This window comes from Sorex araneus, chromosome X, assembly GCF_027595985.1.
Source record: "Sorex araneus isolate mSorAra2 chromosome X, mSorAra2.pri, whole genome shotgun sequence".
Taxonomy (NCBI): domain Eukaryota; kingdom Metazoa; phylum Chordata; class Mammalia; order Eulipotyphla; family Soricidae; genus Sorex; species Sorex araneus.
The window spans coordinates 229,185,181-229,200,006 of NC_073313.1; the positions used below are offsets into that span (position 1 = coordinate 229,185,181).

Consider the following 14,826-nt stretch of genomic DNA (forward strand, 5'->3'; position numbering starts at 1 on the left):
ATTCTAATCCACTCTGACTAAATGGAATCATGGACTCTGATAAATCATGCACCTACATTGAAAAAGAGTAAGAATCTGGAGTGAAATCAGAGTGCAGAGCACGCCGCCCTCACTCTCCACGATTAGAACCCCATCCTTCCATAGAGTACAGAGAATGGGCGGTCTCCATCCCAGCCACACAGACAACAGCCTCTCAATCCCTGTCTTCAAAATCCCTTTATTCAACAGCAAAACCGGCACTGAACCGTACTTAACACATATAATCTGAATCAATCCAAATTCTACCTGAAAGTTGAGGTGGTTTTGTACTTTAAATCTATAATAAGATTACATTTTGTCTCTCTCCTTTGACAATGATCTGCAAGTATGCATTTCCAGGGTCCAGGAGAATTCTGTTAGCAACCACCACATTGCCAGATATCTCAATCCTAAAAATCACTTTAGGAGACTTACTATTATGGTCCTATTTCTATAAGTCTTGCATATCACAGCATGATTTGTTTTTATTTTTAAGGTCTAGGTTATCCAGTAGTGCTCTGGGTCAGCTTCTGGCTTGGTGCTTTGGGGGTGCTCCCAGAGTTACTTAGGGGACCATGCAGTGCTAAGATCAAACCCAGACATTCAGCACACAAAACATGTACTCCAGACCTTAGAGCTACTTCCCCAGACCCAAAGAGTTATCTTTTACAAAATTTAATTCTTTTTCTCTATTTTGGATCATTTTGGGAAGAAGTGTGTAAACTAGTATTAAATTTTAAGAGCCCAGAACAGAACTATAAATGACCCCACTGTTTTTATAAATACATATAAATACATACTCTAGTGTATGCATTTCAGGCACGCCTTCATTTATGCCCTAAGCTTAGAATACAACCTTTAAGATGAAATTATACACAAAAATAACTCTATTGGAACAGGAAAGGACTTGATACAAAAATTAAAAATGAGTAAACCCTGAAGGTCATCTAAAACATTTTCTAATTGTTGGGCCCAGAGATAGCACAGGGGTTATAGTGTGTGCCCTGCATGTAGCTAGCCCAGCTTTAATTCCCAGCACTGCCCCTGGTCTGCTGAGCACAGGAGTGATCCCTGAGCACAGAGCTAGGAGTAAGCCCTGAACCCCATGGTCCCAATCTCCAACCCCCACAAATGAATGTTCCACCTTGAACACTTCATGCAGGTATTTAAAGACAAAAGTAGGGACAGAGAGAGAACACAGGAGATATGGTGCTTGATTTGCTGGCAGCCAACACTGGTTCAATCCTCACATTTGAGGGCCCCAACCCTAGCACTACCAGGGATCACTCCTGAGCGCATTAATAACCCCTGACTCTCACCCAGTGTGGCATAAATCTAGAGCCCCCGCCCAATAAAGTAGTCTGAATACCCAGGTAACGACATATAAACCATCCGTATATTCTTTTCCTTTACCTATTTGAAGGAGGACGACCATACTGCAGCATGCACAAAAGGTCTTCCTGTGTAACACACAAAAAAGGTCTGTATTTTCTTCCTCCCTTTTTTCTTTTTGGCTTTTGGGCCACACACTGCAGTGCTCAGGGCTTATTTGGGGAGCTCAGCGAACCATATGGGGGATAGTACAGTGCGGAGAGCATTTGCCTTGCATGTAGTCGACCCAGGTTCAATTCCTGACATCCCATATTGTCCCCTGAGCACCACCAGGAATAATTCCTGTGTGGAGAGCTAGGAGTGATCCCTGAGCACTGCCAGATAAGACCACAAAAGCCAAAAAATAAAAATCACTGTTACTGTCATCCCGTTGCTCATCGATTTGTTCAAGCGGGCACCAGTAACGTCTCTCATTGAGAGACTTATTGTTACTGTTTTTGGCATATCCAATGCACATAGGTAGCTTGCCAGGCTCTGCCGTGCGGGCTCCATACGCTCAGTAGCTTGCCGGGCTCTCCGAGAGGGGCGGAGGAATCGAACACGGGTTGGCCACGTGAAAGGCGAATGCCCAACCACTGTGCTACCAGAAAACCACATGCGATGCCAGGGATCTAACCCAGTCTGGCAGCCTTGGAGATAAGCATCTTACCTCCTGTACTATCTCCTGATAGTATATAAAGGATTTCTTTGACTTGAACCTCTCAAATATAGAGGAAACGAATAACATCCACATACATATATACATAACATGTAGATTTTATATAGCACAAATATATGTACAATCATTTCTGAAAATATATACCTTAAGAATTTGTATTTTAAATATATGTGTTATATATTTAATGTATGCTATATAAATGTTATTACATATGCTTATATCTGTATGATGCATGTATATAGATATCTTGAAATGTATATTTTATATGCATAATTATGTATATATTAGGTTAATTATCCTTTTGTGATTTTCTATAAGAATGACTATCTTAAAACCAGAGAAAATATTACCTTTATAAACAAAAGAGCAGATAAACTCATTTTCTTTTTCTTTCCTATATACCTGATCATGTTACAGGGAAAATCAGGCACACCCATGTCTCATTTAACCATCATTTCCCAAGCTAACGATCTAGAACATAAAGCTCAGCCCTCAGAAAGAACCAGGGGTAATACTACTTTATTCTGAGGTTCAGTCTCAGAATTGCTGATATATTAGATATACTACATAAATTAAATATTAAGTAAATTAAATAAAAAAACAAAAACTGCTTTGTTAGTGGAGTTTCTCCACCTTAGTATTTTCTTTGGGTACTGTCTCTAAGCTTGTTTATAGGCAACCAAGCAGCTGCTTCTTTTCCTCATGTACTATGTTGGCTTTTTAAATATATTTGTTGGCAAATTAAATATGCTGCATAACGGTTCCTAAACCTAGAGCAAGTGATTGGTTTAAGTACCATGTCTATGGCCCCAGTACATCATGTCTCTTTGTTATTTGGGGAGAGGGCACAAACAGCACTGCTCTGGCCCTTCTTGTCTTGTACTCTGTGATGCTCTCAATGGTGCTGGAGGACCATGGAGTGCCAGGTATGGAACCAAGGTTCCTACATGAAAGTCTATCACTCCAGCCCCGTGAGACATTCTCCCAGCACTTATACCTTTACTTTATTCAGTGCATGACCTCTGGCACATACTCTGTGGTCTCACGGGAGCCCTTTGTCCTCCGTGTTCTCTGAAAGTTGACATGTGCAAAGTGTGAGCTGTGTGCTAGTGCTCTACAAGGATAAAAGTGAATTCTCATGATGACCCTAGGATGTAAGGAGGAAGATGCCCACTTTATATCTAGTGGTGGTGGATCCAGGGTATGAAGAAAAGCATTTTGCTTCTCACAGAGATGTCTGGTAATTGAAACCAGGGGAAATGAGGTACTTGTAAGGAAATCAACTGCCCAAATTCTCTTAACATCATGTAAGTGATAATCAAATACCCACTAGATCTTGATTTTCACACAATTCTAGCAATTTACAAGTCCTGCAAAGCCATTTCAGCAGAAGGAAGGGCTAGAGCCTTTTCTCATCACAGATGATTTTCAGTTTCAGCATCATAAAAATTATTCCACTTCCTTCACACAAAGAAAGGACCCCATCAGTATAATTTTATTCTACGTTTTCAAACTCAAAAACTCTTACTACGGAGGGCCGGAGCGATAGCACAGCGGGTAGGGCGTTTGCTTTGCACGCGGCCGACCCGGGTTCGATCCCCGGCATCCCATATGGTCCCCCAAGCGCCGCCAGGAGTAATTCCTGAGTGCAAAGCCAGGAGTAACCCCTGAGCATCGCTGGGTGTGACCCAAAAAGCAAAAAAAAAAAAAAAAAAAAAAAAAAAAAAAAAAAAACTCTTACTACGGAGATATTGTTTAATTGCAATCTAATATAATGCTTTGAAGAAAAGCATCCCTGGCTTGAAGCTCACCTCTAGTTTTTAACCTGTGTGACACTAGACAGAGCCCTTAACCCCTCTGAACCTTGACTTTCTTACTGATCAATTAATGGTAACATACCTGTACTACTGGGCTTTTCATAAGGATTAAAAGGAATAGCATATATGAAGTACTTATGCGCAATACCTGCCACTCAGTAAATACTAAATCGATGCCCGTTACATTTCTGAAATTTAATGCCAGTTCAGCATTCAACCAGATGCTCGGCCTCACAAAGCAGCCGATATACAAATCAAGAATCCATTACAAAATGCTCTCGTTATAAACCCCTTCATAATTACCTATTAGGAAACAAAATAGCAGAATGATACTAATTACACTTCTGAAATCAATACATACTTAACTAGAAGATTTTTTTAAGCTAAACTAATTTTAGCTTAAAAACAATTTTTTTTCCTCAAGCAAAACTAAGATAATAGATCTTTTGTTCTTCATAATCTGGTTTGTTTTTCCAAAGAATACATGCAAATGCCAACTTTTAAAAACCTTGTCATTCTGGTAACAGCGATGTTCTCAATGAACTTAGTAACTCCATCTTCACCACTGCCAAAATACCCAAGATAGAAGTGGAGAGATAGTATAAAGTGTAGGACCCTTGCCTTGCAAACAGCCAACCCAGCTTCAATTTCCAGCATCCTCGAGGGTCCTCCCAAGCTCCTCCAGGAGTGGTTCCTAAGCACAGAACCAGGAATAAGCCCTGACCACAGCCAGGAGTGACCAAAAAAGAAAACCAAACAAACAAGAGCAACAAAGCAGCCTGACCTTCTCTACCACTGTCCTAATGCTGCTTCTAGTCAACCTCTTCCTTCCCTTTATTCCTTCCACTGCTTGATGGCTACAAAAATTCTTTTTCCAAGAAGGAGAAAGAAAGAAAGAAAGAAAGAAAGAAAGAAAGAAAGAAAGAAAGAAAGAAAGAAAGAAAGAAAGAAAGAAAGAAAGAAAGAAAGAAAGAAAGAAAGAAAGAAAAGAAAGAAAGGAAGGAAGGAAGGAAGGAAGAAAGAAAGGAAGGAAGGAAGGAAGAGAGAGAAGAGAGAGAGAGAGAGAGAAAGAAAGATGCCATTGTGTTATTTTTGGCTTCTTTTCTAAATTCTATAACTCTTTTCATCATCAACTGACCTTGAGTGAAGTAACAGTAGTTCATTCAACACGTTTTTTGATAGGCAGGTGACGTGGCTCAAGTGTCAGGGTACATATCTTGCATGTGCAAGGTCCAGGGCTGGATCCCTGGAGCCAAATGCCATCCCCATCCCCTATGCCGTAAGACAACTACAAAGAAGTGCTTTCGGGGATTAAATAAGAGTGTAAAGTGTTTTATATGATGATTTTTAAAAGTGTACCACAAAAAACTCAATATAATTAGTCAGTATTAATATCATTAATCATCCAAAGCTTTCATAGAGGACCAACTTTTTGCATCTAATAGACTCTACAGCATGGCTAATGAGCATGATGATTGTACAGCTACTGCTCAGCAAGTTCTTTCTTAGTAACAAAACTGTATACTTTCTAGATAAAAATACCACAGGGATTCCAGCAAGAAAACCAATCAGATCTTCAATTTTTAATGGCATCTAGAACCTCTGTACTTCCCCAACAGCCATTGTGCCAGTAATCCACAAGTTTTGAGGAGATGGTAGCTGGGGGTGTTGTGCTGTATGCTAAGTTCAGTGTTTGACACCAGAGAGATGTTAAAAGGTTCCCTCTCGTATGCACAAAGCACAGGGTGTGTGCAAAGCACAAGATGCTATTCTGGCTGCAATATGAGCATGAACTGAAGCTGCACAGATAGATGATCCTAGGCACTCTTCAGAACACCATGTCTATAACATTGTTACATTGGTATTGTTTCTTGTTGTTATGTTGTTTCTGTTTTACTTTAAAGTACTTCAAGTGTTTTAATACATATCGAGCCCTTAGAATCACACATATAAGACAAATAAAAGATGTAGACCAGAAAATGCTCGCAGAAAGATTCATGGGAGGCTCTATTTGTCCAATTTCAAATCTAGTGGGCGAGTGTGAATGCTGAAGAATGCCACAATTATACATACTGCAACTTAGTGACCCAAACTAATCAAAATGATGGATACTCAAGCTTCTAAGCTGGGGATGTGACTGAAATCAGAGTACAGGCTTTGGCATTCAAGCCCCAGAATTACATCATCATCATCATCATCATCATCATCATCATCATCATCATCATCATCATGAATACCACCAGACGTGCACAGGACTGACCTGGGTTCGATCTCTGGCATCCCATATGATCAGCCTCAGCACCACCAAGAGTAATGCCTAAGGGCAGAGTCAGAATTAGCCTAAACACCACTGGGAGTAGCCCAGGAGGTGACTGAAAACAGTCACCAAGCACCACCACAGCAAAGACAATCACATTAATGGAAGTTCTGTATTCTTAGCTGGGGGCATATGGGTCTCCATGGACCCTAGAAATTTATAAGGGGGTCACTGGTAAAAATAATGTAAAGAAGGGTAGGACGACACAGCATAAGACAAGGAGACCAGTCACAGGAAGAACACAAGGTAAGAAGTAGATCACAATCAGACTAGGAAACACTGCTGCATGATATTTTGGAATGTGCTAAACTCCAGGCAAAAAGAACACAACTGAAAGTGCATGAAAGAACCCCAGGGGTCTTTACAAGAGCAGGAGGTCTGAGAACAAAACCCCCAGATGCCACATTCACCTTGTTTGGCACGCGACTATGCCACAGTCATGTCTCGAGCACTGTGAGGAGCACGAAAAAGGCAGGAAAGAGAAGTTCTCTGGACGTCAGAGTAGAGCTCCCTTCATCGCAGCAGCTCCAGGCCCCCGTGGAACCAGGTCGGGAGCAGGAGCACAGGCGGGCAGAACAGAAGCGGGCAGTCAGCCTAGCGCCTGCGCACAGGACAGTGGCTTCCTTGGCTCAGAAGAGGCACAGAGCACAGTGACAGGGGTCCAGGCCCATGCCACTGGCAGCACGGACAGCATCCCTCAGTCCCCGTGCACCCCACAGGACAGAGACAGTCACCTCAGATGCCAAGAACAGCAGTCCATTTGGTCCAACCTCACAAAAGGAAGACACCGCATAAGCAGAAGATTCCAGGCCAAACAGCTGACATGTGAGTCACACCCCCGCCTGCCCGGGTAGAGGAAGGTGAGGCTGAGGAAGAGAGGCTCCTTTCTCCCACTCCATAGCCCAGAGCCCCACACCCTTAGCTTCCTCCCCAAGTGCTCAGTGCTTGGTTCCTGCAGTCCTTCTACAGCGTTAGGTGAGTGTGCTTCGGGGTGAAGGAGCACGGACATTTGGGTCTTAGGGGAGGAAGTGGTCCCAGACAGCTGCAGCATGTATGATGAGCCTCCAAGAACAGCTCTGCTCAGCTGTTAGTCTAACTTTAAAGCAGACCACCTGTGCTTTTTACTGAAACTCCTAAGTGCTGGGGAGAGGGAGCAACAGGCAGGAGCGAACCTTTGTGAGCCCAGGGTGTGATCCTGACACATGTGCCATCTCATGTATTATGGAGCACAGAGCCAGGAGCACCCGCCCCAATCAAAACAGCATCAGATACAATGTCCCATCTCAGTCAGTTTTAGATGTACAGTAGAGTAGTGACAACTCTACAGATCCCTAGGACTTGAACAATGGTCTCTCTTATCCTCAGGGGATACATTCCAAAATCCCATGACCCACATGTACTGTGCTTTAGTCCTTCACAAGTAAGCCTCTGAGTAAGTATGATTTAGAAAGCAGGCACAGGAAAGTTTGGCAACAGTAATAAATTAGAATAATCGTAAACTGTAATGAAATTTATGTGTTTTCTCTCGTTCTTAAATATTTTATGGTCTGGAATATTTTCAGCCCATGGTGAACCAGTTAGCTGAAACCCACAGAAAGCAAAACAATGGGTGAGTTGCACACAACTGTACACTGTGCCAAACCGGAAGTCCATGTTCATTGAACAGCAACTGCCTTTTCTCCCTATCCCTGGGCTCTGGCGACCACCACTCTGTTCCCTTCTCCTAACAGCTGGAAACCCTTGGTCTTGGATTACAAAACTGATTTACAAACGGTAGAGGGAGTGCTGAGGGTGAATGAGACTAGACCAGGGGTGACATATAGATTGGGGCGGGGGGGGCCACTTTGGTGGTGGTTGGCAACTTGCTTCATCAATATCATAAATTTTAACACTACTGCAAACATATTTCCTAAACTCTATTTTTGAAATCCTTAATAACAAAATGTTAATTCACAAAGGAAAATAATAAAGAGAGTTGGACTATTACAGATACCTAAGGAAAGCAGAATAACGAAAGATGTCTTTTTGTGACTGATGGACTACACTGAGACTGCGACACCATGGTTCACCATGTTCTAGGAAGTGATAGGGTTTGTTGCTTTTTTTTTTAAAGGCTAAACAAAATTTCTACATACAAATGCATCACATTTTCTTTATCCACGTATACAGCCACAGACATTCAAGTATTTTTAAGTGTTGACTAAGGTGAAAAGTATACTGTATATATATTTTTTGGAAATATACTCATTAGTTGGTAGTGCAGGATACCATTGCAGAATTGATATTGCAGAGCTATTTTTTTTTCTTGTCTTTTTTTTTTTTTTATCACACCCGGTGATACACATGGGTTACTCCTGGCTCATGCACTCAGGAATCACTCCTGGTGGTGCTCAGGGGACCATATGGGATGCTAGGAATTGAACCCAGAACGGCTGCGTGCAAGGCAAAAATACCCTACCCACTGTACTATTGTTCCATCCCCTGCAGAGCAGAGCTATTTTTTAAAAGGTTTTGTTTTCACTTTTTGAGGCCTTCCATACTGTTTTCCTAAAATAGCTGCATCACTTTACATTCCTACAACAATGCACCAGAATTCCAATTTCTCCACCACTTCACACTTGCTTTTTGTTAAAAGGTTCCCCTAGTGGGTGTGAGGTGATATTTATTATGGTTTTGAATTGTACTACCCTGTGAAGGCTGATGCACCTTGGCATGTTTGTCTGTTGACCATATGTTCGTATAAAATCTCTGTCAAATGTCTTTTCAAATTCTTTGTCCAGTTGTCCAGAGTTGATTTTGTTGTTGCTGAACTGTAGTTCTTTTTTATTTTTTGAAGTAAATATATTTTATTCAGAGGTTTCTGACGGAAGGAGGAAGGGATAAGTGGGAGAGAATAGTGAAAATAACGCGCTCAAGAGAGAACGCGGGTTTCTCCAAGGGTGGAGGAAGCCCCTACATATAACCGAGCTTTAGACACAAAAGTATGAAAGCATAAGAGTACACATCTCAAGAGGGGAGATGCAGGCGACACATGTGCTCGGTCGACACATGTGCTCGGCCACGTGGGCACAAGCAGCACATGGACTCAAGCAGCATATGCGCCTGAACTGTAGTTCTTTATACATTCTGGATAGTAACCTCATCATATATATGGTTGGCAACAAAAGTTTTTTCCTTTGCTACAGAAGCTTTTTTCCCCCTGAAAGTCAATTTATTGTATATTTTTTCAAACTTTATTCTATTAAAGCACTAAATTACAAAGTAATTTATAGTTTTTTTCCTCTTAAAAATATTTTATCAAGATACTGTGATTTTCAACACTGTTATACTTTTCAGGCATACACTGTTACAACACCACACCCAGCAGCAGAGGGCCTGCTTCCATCCACCACTGCCACAGGACCCTCCCAGCCATGCCACCTCCCAGGTAACCTCATTCTGTAGAGAAATTCTTCTGTGGCCATTTGTTATTCTCTTACTATACTTCTCTTTCTTTTTCATTTTTTCTTTATAGTTTATTTTCTTTTTTTTCTATTTTTTTTAATTGAATCACAGTGAGATATACAGTTACCAGGTTGTTCATGATTGGGGTTTCAGTCATGTAATGTTCCAACACCCATACCTTCATCAGTGCACATTTCCCACTACTAATGTCCCCAGTTTCCCCAGTTTCCCTCCAACTCCCACCCCCACCCCACCATTCGCCTCTGTGGCAGCTCTCTCTCTCTCTCTCTCTCTCTCTCTTCTCTCTCTCTCTCTCTCTCTCTCTCTCTCTCTCTCTCTCTCTCTCTCTCTCTCTCTCTCTCTCTCTCTCTCTCTCTCTCTCTCTCTCCGCCTCCCTTGCTCCATCCCTTCTTCTGGGCATTATGATTTGCAACACAGATACTGAAAGGTTATCATGCAGATCCCTTTACCTACTTTTAACACTCAGTTCTTGTCGGGAGTGCTACATACACAGAAGCTTTTAAGTTTGATATAATGCCATTTGTCTAATTTTGCTTTTCTTGCCTGCAGTTTAATCTTGAAAACTGTGAAGGTGATTGAGGGATTCACACATATACAAATGTAATATATCCGATGTGGTGAGCTGTCCTCTGATTATATTTTAGGTGTGTGACAAGGCCAATGATGTTAGAGCCTATTACAGGTTCTAATCAAAAGTGATGCAGGTCTGACTAGAACCAGCATGAGGACAGGAGGGCGGGGCAGAAGAACAGAGTAAAAGGTTATTAATAAGGAAGGGCCAACAGATTTTTACAAGGGATCTGGTAGATTTCTAAGAGCAGGGAGATCTGAAGCATAAGATCACAAGACAAGGAGCAGCTGGAGAAGAGAAAATTTAAGATGAGTCCTGCGGGGCTGTGTTAGGTGTGACACAACTGTACACGATCAAGGTAAAAATGTCCACAAAAGGGTGGCATAGAGAAAATGAGTTGGGACCTCAACCAAGTTGAAATTGGGAAGAGAAAAAGATCAGGTCTAGAACAGAAGATCAAAATGAGGAAATGGAGGAAGTTGTGCCTGGGAAAGAAGGTAAAGAGAAACTGGCCCAAAGGATAATATTAAGGAAAATAAGAAAGGGAATTTATCACACCCAAGTCAATGCTTTAAAAAAAATTTACTTTTAAAAATTAAAAATGATGACACTATATTTAGAGAACCCTAAAGCTTCTACCAAGAAGCTCCTAGAAACAATAGGCTTGTATAATAAAATCGCAGGCTATAAAATCAATACCCAAAAGTCCATGGCTTTCCTATATGCAGGTAATGAGAGAGAACAAAATGATATAAAAAAGGCAATCCTGTTGACTATCATGCCTCAGAAAATCAAATACCTTCAAATCAGCTTAACTAAGGAGGTAAAAGACCTACAAAGAAAAAGATCTACAAAGAAACACTACTTCAAGAAATAAAAGAAGGCGAAAGGGAATGGAAACACATCTCCTGCTCATGGACTGGGAGAATTAACATTGTCAAAATGGCAATACTCCCCAAAAGCATTATACAAATTCAATGTGATCTCTATAAGGATACCCATGAAATTCTTCAAAGAAATGGATCAAACACTCCTGAAATTCATATAGAACAACAAACTCCCACGAATAGCTAAAGCAATTTTTGGGAAAAAGAAGATGGGAAGTATCACCTTCTCCAACCTCAAACTCTACTACAAAGTGGTACAAATTAAAACAGCATGGTATTGGAACAAAGGCAGAGCTGCAGACCAATGGACAGGGCTGAATATCCTTGCACACACCCTCAAACATATGATCATCTAATCTTTTATAAGGGAGCAAGAAATATAAAGTGGATCAAGGAAAGCCTCTTTAACAAATGGTGCTGGCAAAACTGGACGGCTACATGCAAAAAAAAAAAAAAATGGGCTCAGACCTCTACCTAACACCATGCACACAAGTCAGATGAAAATGGATTAAAGACCTCAACATCAGACCAGAATCCATAAGGCACACTTGCGTAAAAGTCAGCAAAACCCTCCACGACAATGAAGCTAAAGATATCTTCAAAGATGAAATGCCACTGACCAAGCAAATGGAAACACCAAGCAAGTGGGACTCTCATGGTAAGTGAAATGAGTCGGAGAGGGACAGACATAGAAAGATTGCACTCATCTGTGGAATATAAAGCAAGAGAATGGCAGACTAACACCCAAGAATACAAGATACAAGTACCAAGAGTTTTGTTCTATGGCTTAGAAGCTGGCCTCACATGCTGGGGGAAAAGGCAGCTTAGATAGAGAAGGGAACACCAACTAAAGGGTGTTTGGAGGACCCGCTTGGGATGGGACATGCATGCCAAAAGTAGACCATAGACCGAACAGGAGGGCCACTCAATACCTCTATTGCAAACCACAACACCCAAAATGAGTGAGAGAACAAAAGGAAATGCCCTGCCACAGAGCGGGGGCGGTGCGGGGGGGGTGGGGGGTGGTAAATACGGGGATCATTGGTGGTGGAGAATGGGCACTGGTGGAGGGATGGGTACTCGGTCATCGTATGACTGAAATGCAAGCATGGATATTTGTAAGTCTGTAACTGTACCCCACGGTGATTCACTAATGAAAAGTTAAAATATATATATGAAAATTAAATAAATAAATAAATAAAAAGAAACAGTGACCAGAATACAAAGACAGTCTAAAGAAAGGGAAAGGATATTCACCTAATACCAATCTGATAAGGGTCTGATATCAAGGATATATAAGGCACTGGTTGAACTCTACAGGGAAAAAACATCCAATCCTATCAGAAAATGGGGTGATGAAATGAACAGAAACTTTCTCAAAGAAGAAATCCAAATGGCCAAAAGGCACATGAAAAAAATGCTCTTCATCACTAGTCATCAGGGAGATGCAGATCAAAACAACTATGAGATACCACCTCACATCACAGAGTCTGGCACACATCCAAAAGAACAAAAGCAACCGATGTTATGGATGTGGGGAAAAGGGGGCTCTCCTTCACTGCTGGTGGGAATGCCAACTGGTTCAGCCCTTTTGGAAAACAATAGGGACATTTCACAAAAAATTAGAAATTGAGCTCCCATTTGACCCAGAAATACCACTCTGGGAATATATCCCAGAGATGCAAATAAGTACAGTAGAAAAGACATCTGCACTTGTATGTTTACTGCAACACTATTCACAATAGCCAGAATCTGGAAAAAACCCGAGTGCCTGAGAACAGATGACTGGTTAAAGAACTTTGGTACATCTAAACAATGGAATGCTATGCAGCTGTTAGAAAAGATGAATCTTTTTTCTAATGTAAGTGGATCAACATGGAGAGTATCATGCTAAATAAAATGAGTCAGAGAGAGAAAGAGAGAGAGAGAGACATAGAATGACTGCATTCATTTGTGGAATATAAAGTAACATAATGGGAGACCACACCAAAGGATAATAGAGATAAGGGACAGAAGGATCACTCCATGGCTTGGAAGCTGGCCTCACATGCTAGGGGAAAAAGCAGATGAGATTGAGAAGGGACCACCAGGTAAACGATGCTTGGAAGGCTCGCTCAGGATGGGAGATCTGTGCTGAAAGTAGACTATGGAATGAACATGATGGCTACTTAGTACCCATATTGCAAACCATAACACCCAAAAGGAGAGAGAGAGTAAAAGGGAATGTACCTGCCACAGAGGGGGGAGGGTGGCGGGAGGGATACTGGGAACGTTGGTGGTGGAGAATGGGCACGGGTGGAGGGATGGGTACTTGATCATTTATGACTGAAACATAATCACGAAAAGTTTCTAAGTCTGTAACTATCTCACTGTGATTCATTAAAAAAAAAAGGCAAAAAAAATTTTAATGAGTTTTACAAGAAGAAACCATGTTTCTTCTTTTACAAGAAGACATGGTTTCTTCTTGTAAAAGAAGAAAGTGTCAAAAGACACAGGGATATAGAAATAAATAAGAAAGTAAAAAGCATAAAAGTAAAAATTAACAAAAATTAATAATCCTCAAAATAAAGGAAGAGAAATCTCTTATCAATACCATGTATGGTAAGTTCCCCAGTCATACCACACAGAAATTGTACCAGATTCTTGAGAATTTCATAGAATGCGATGACATGAAGGTGTTGTAGCACCAGATTCTATCACCCTGGTTCCTATCAGGAATTACTGGGGGAGACGGCAGGGGTGGGAGTGGAGGGGAATAGCATCCAGCCCAGACTTCAGTTCCTGAAGCCCTCTGTCACCTTGCAGAACAGAAGGAAGTAAGGTACAGAAGAAAAGGAGGAAATAAAAAAGGAAGCAAAGAAGACTTGAAGGAAAGGGTAGGAAGGAAGAAACAAAGAACATAGAAGAGCAAGAGAATTCTTGTAGGAGAAAGTGGGAAAATGCTCTTGAAGGCACATCACTAGGTCTCACTCAGAATCACATTTTAGACATTCTCAAATCACAAGCTGAAGCTCCCGGCTGAGCTGCTGGCAAACTCTAACAGGGGGCCACTGGGCCCTTGGGAATTTCCAGCCAGACAGAGCTGCTCATTATGTCAGAGCCGGGTAAAGGTGGCCAAGCTTCACACTAGGATCTACCACAGGTGCAATCCCCTGGGCTCAGAGAAAACTCAGACGTAGAAAACCTTCACCCACACACACACTCTGCCAAACAACACACACGAGTGTCTCTAACAGAAAAATAAAACAAGCAGCAGGAGCAAGCAGCCTCTGGGGACCCAGCCTATGGGCGGCAACCTTCCCCTGGAAATGGGAAGAATAGAGAAACGGAGCATGAAGCACATTTCATTGTTACTGCGTTCTCTGGTCTATTTCTGGAGGCTTAATGAATGGAATAATATTTTCACCTGGTAGCAGAGAGGGAGACCCAGCATCCCGGGGAACTATCAAACGAAAATAGAAAAAGCTCAGTCCAGCCTTGTTGCACGTGATTCCAAGATCAGATGAATTTAAGCGGCCTCTTAAATAACCTCTACTCATGTCCTTCTTAGGAAAGTAAGACTCACATTAAATCCTCAGGCAGAGGTTTTTAAAAAATTTGTTATTATTGCCAAAGTGGTATGGGGTAATTATCAAGACAGTACAAATCTCTGGGTGTTAATGCTCAAGCTAAGCTGAGGAAGAAAGGTCTCCTTTATTTTT

At 41.6% G+C, this 14,826-nt stretch overlaps 1 protein-coding gene across 5 annotated transcripts in view; it reads right to left on the bottom strand.

The window, feature by feature from the left end:
- The window catches only part of HECW2 (HECT, C2 and WW domain containing E3 ubiquitin protein ligase 2), a 396,920-nt gene that overhangs the window by 283,775 nt on the left and 98,319 nt on the right, over positions 1–14,826 (bottom strand). The window contains exon 3 of one of the 5 annotated variants that reach the window (XM_055120480.1): positions 6,146–6,202. The exons of the other annotated variants lie outside the window; for them this stretch is intronic. The gene's annotated coding sequence lies outside the window, so the exon portion shown is untranslated. The remainder of the gene's footprint in view (positions 1–6,145; positions 6,203–14,826) is intronic. 5 annotated transcript variants of the gene reach the window in all.